Here is a 4,222-nt window from a genome sequence, read left to right on the forward strand (position 1 = left end):
GGGCCTATACTCTGAGCTGTATCTTTAGCCCCACCTATGAGCAATCTGTTTTATATTTTTGTACTAGGGATTGAACCCAGAACCTTAACAGCAAACCAGCTCTTTTAATTTTCTATTTTGAGAATAAATTGCCCAGGTTAGGTTCAAAATTGGGATCCTCCTGTCTCAGCTTCCCAGATTGCTAGGGTTATATGTGTGCCAGTGCCACCATGCCTGGCCTGTGAGCAATATTGAAAATTAGTTGACATCTACTTCTGGGACAAGGACAAGCTAATGTCACTGCTTGCTATGGAAACAGTAAATTCTCCACGCTTAGTATTCCCAGCTGCAAAGCACATCCATTGGCTGGCCCCCTTCATGTTACCCATGTAGGACTTGTGGGTAAGATGAACTTCTAGAAACACACTGATGCTCATGGGTAGTTTTTTTCCCCCTTGTTGCTGCTGTTTGTTTATTTTATTTTTTCTGATTCAGAGATCTCATGTTGAAACCAAAGGAAAGCCTAAATCAGCTTCATGTGTGGTTGTTTGCTCTGTGTGTGTGTGTGTGTGTGTGTGTGTGTGTGTGTGTGTATGCATGTGTGTTCCTGGGGTTAAATGCAGGGACTTTGCGCTGTACTATATCTCTAACACTTATTTTGTTTGTTTGTTTAATATCTGAGATAGGATCTCACTAACTCACTAAATTGATCTCCTGCTTTGGCTTCCCAGAGTAGTAGGATCACAGCAGTGCACCACCATGCCTGGCTACTTGCTTTTTATTTATTTTTTTTTCCCGAACCATGGATTGAACTCAGGCCCTTGTGCTTGCCAGGCAAGCACTTATTCTACTGAGCTATCTCCCTAGCCCCTTGGCTACTTGCTTTTGGTTGACCTTAACAATCACTAATTGAGGTCGGGTGTAGTGGTGCATGCCTGTAATCCCAGAACTTTGGAGGCTGAGGCAGGAGGATCATGGCAAGTTCAAGACCAGCTTGGGCTACAAAGTGAGCTCAAGGCTAGTTTAAGCTGCACAGCTAGACCCTGTCTCAAAAAAACCAAACAAACAGAATCACTAATTGAGAGGTGACGCCTAAGCAGTGTGTTATTAGTCTCTCACTAGCTTTGCTGTAAGTAATACCTCTGATACGTGGGTCAGAATGATAATAATTTCCTAGGGTTTTTTTCAGGAAATTGACCATTTTTGTCAAAATCACTTTATTTGAGCTTGCACAAGTGTGTGATATAGGTAACCTTTTGATTTCAGGAAGCAAAAAACTATCACTGGTGTATGATAATGTCACCGTTTTCTCAGCGTCAATTCCATGAGGAGTCATGAAATTTGAGAATACATGAATAGAGCACTAATCATTTCCAATCAACTTTCTTTATAGTTTAAATCACCCTGTTTCTTTTTTTGTTTTTGAAACAAGGTCTCCCTATGTAGTCCAGGCTGGTCTTGAACTCTGTGTAGTCTAGACTGGGCTGAACCTCACAGTGATCCTCCTGCCTCAACCTCCTGAGTGCTGGGATCTCAGGGGTGTGCCACCATGCCTGGCTTCACCGTTCTTTTTTTATTCCATAAATATCCCTCAGCCCTATGCTTGGAAAGGCAGATGTGAGACTTGGGTCTGCCCCTTCATGCTCAGCTGCTTATTTGCAAACTTTATTATCTCAGTGATTGGCATACTGTTTGGCAAGAAAAATGGCCCCCATTCAATAACAATGTCTTTTAGCATCCATGAAACAGTGATGAGCTAACTTGTTGACTTTTAAGTAGGATAAAATCAAACCGCAGACCTGACAATTTGACTCAACAGGATAACTTTGGAATTGTGTACAGCTCTGTGAGATCAGTATTCATTTAAAACATCTACGTACATATGATACATTTTACTTAACAAACATTTATGTGCCAGTTATAGGTTTGTGGATATAAACTCATTTAATCATAAGGTAAGTGGTATGGTTTGGATTAAAAAAAAAAAAAACAACAACCCTGTGTCTCAGTTACTCTTCTCTTGTTGCTTAGACAAGTACCCAACACTCAAAATTAGGGAAGGAAAAGTTTATTTAGCTCACAGTTAGTGGGGGTGTTAGTCCCTACTCAGCTGGCTCCAAGGCAGAGTGGCATGTGGTGGCACAGAGCCATGCGGTGGCAAAGAGCAACAGCCAAGGGAGGAGTGGCAGCAGCAACAGCTTCAACTGCAACAGAGAGCAAATCTTTCTCCTCCTGATCTGCCCCAGGCTGGGTGTAGCACTCACACCCATAATCCCAGCAGTGCTCAAACCCATAATCCAAGCCTAGATCATGAATTAATCACAAACTCTAGAACCATGCTCTATTGACTGCATGAGGCTGGGGGGGAACAAATACACACAAACCATAACACCCCAAAGATTCATGTATTCAAAGGAAGGCTTTTGGAAGATAATTAGATCATGGGGACCCTAATCTCATCAATGGATTATTATATGGATGAATTATAATTATAATGAATTATAATTATTAGCTGAATGTGTTTTTTAGAAGGTGGGGCATGGTTGGAGGAGGTGGGTCACAGGAGTGTAACCTAGAAAACTGACAGTACAGGAGGTACTATTTAAAGTTCCCTTAGGTGGGGAAAAAAGAGATGCAAAGGTATTTAGTATCTTTCCCTAAGTCATATCATTCATAAATATGAGTCTTCTTATTCAAATAGAAACAAATGCCAAAACTTGACCAGAATTCTTTGACTACGGTTATGGTTTGTGTCTAGTTATCCCCCAAAGCCTCATGCAGTTGTTAGGCAGACTTCTAGAGTTTGAGATTAACTCATGATCCACTGGGATTATGGGTTTTAGTACTGCTGGGATTATGGGTGTGAGTGCTACACCCAACCTGGGGCATGTAGCCTGAATGTAACATAAGAAAGAGAGACAGACTTCCTCTCTGTTGCCATTGTTGCTGCTGCTCTTCCATTTTGCTCTCTTGCTCTTTGCCACCGTCTTGAAAGGATGCTCTCTGCCCTGTGCCACTCTGCCTTGGAGCCAGCAGAGTACGGACTGAAACCTCCAGTAACTGTGAGATAAATAAACTTTCCCTTCCCTCCTTTTGGGTGTCGGGTATTTGTCCCAGCAATGAGAGAACAGTAACTGAGACATCTTCCCATACCCCTCCCTCTTATCCTTACCTGTTCCTTTTCCCCTTCCTTTTCCTCCCCTTTTTCTCTTCCTTCTTCCCTTCCCCTCCCTTCCTTAAAATTCAAATAAACATGTTGCTGTAATAATGAAATTGTCTTATTGTACTGTATATATATCATCTCAGACTTTTGGTTAATGATTTTTACTTTTCATACCACACTCAAAAGTTTGAAACTGTTAGCATTATTTGCTTATTTTCCTTTTTTTTTTTTTTTGTACAGCAGTTACAGACATTTATTTCATAATAAGAAAAGTACAACCATATTTATTAAACTCAAGGTGAGGTGGGCAGGAAAGAGGGGGAAGCATATTTGAGAGTATGTTCTCCCATGAATGCTCAGTACCAGCATCCAAGAGAAACGGATGAGAGGGACACCCCTCTCCCAGCCAGCGGAGCCCTCCAGCCCTAAAGATGAGCAGCAGGCTGGGCAGCCCACCTGCACCTGCACCTCGCCCTGCCAACTCCCTCCTTGCACCTATCCCAGTTTCTTTTTCCACCCTTACTTCACAGAGGGCATTCTGGGAAAAAGGAGTCGCGACCATCACCTATAAGTTACTCAGAGTTTGAAGCGATCCTTATAAGAAGAAGAATATTAGGAGTGGTGGGAGGCAGGAAGATGGGATTGGAGGGCCCCCTAAAATCCAAGGGAAGGAATCCCATTTCTGTCCTCAAATAGTTTCATTAATTATGCCGTAACCTAAAAATAAAAGTGAAACTACAACAGGCGCTGCGTAAGACTAGTACTTGAAAACTGGATAGAAGGACCTGAAAGATGTATTCCATCATTCATGTTCTCACCTTTGTTCTCTCCTTTCTTTCTATGTAAAAGCTCCAACACCATTAAGGTATATTTAGTCTACTAATTTCTTACTTTATTCTTTTGGGCTCTAAGGTATCAGCTCTTTTTTTCAATCTAACATTTCGTGTGCTTGATACTGGGGGGTAAAGAGAAAGGAGGAAAGAAAACACCAATTTTGAGACCCAGTCCTAGCCCAGGTCCGGTGAGTGTGCGGAGAGTTTCCTGCTACCCTGCGCCGGTGGGACCAGTCCCAGCCCAGGC

The 4,222-nt window shown here is 42.3% G+C and overlaps 1 pseudogene; it reads left to right on the plus strand.

The window, feature by feature from the left end:
* Window positions 1-2,518: 2,518 nt before the first annotated feature.
* The window catches only part of LOC101579321, a 14,592-nt pseudogene continuing 12,888 nt past the window's right edge, over window positions 2,519-4,222 (plus strand).

Source organism: Octodon degus, unplaced genomic scaffold, assembly GCF_000260255.1.
Source record: "Octodon degus isolate 3935 unplaced genomic scaffold, OctDeg1.0 scaffold00091, whole genome shotgun sequence".
Classification (NCBI taxonomy): Eukaryota; Metazoa; Chordata; class Mammalia; order Rodentia; family Octodontidae; genus Octodon; species Octodon degus.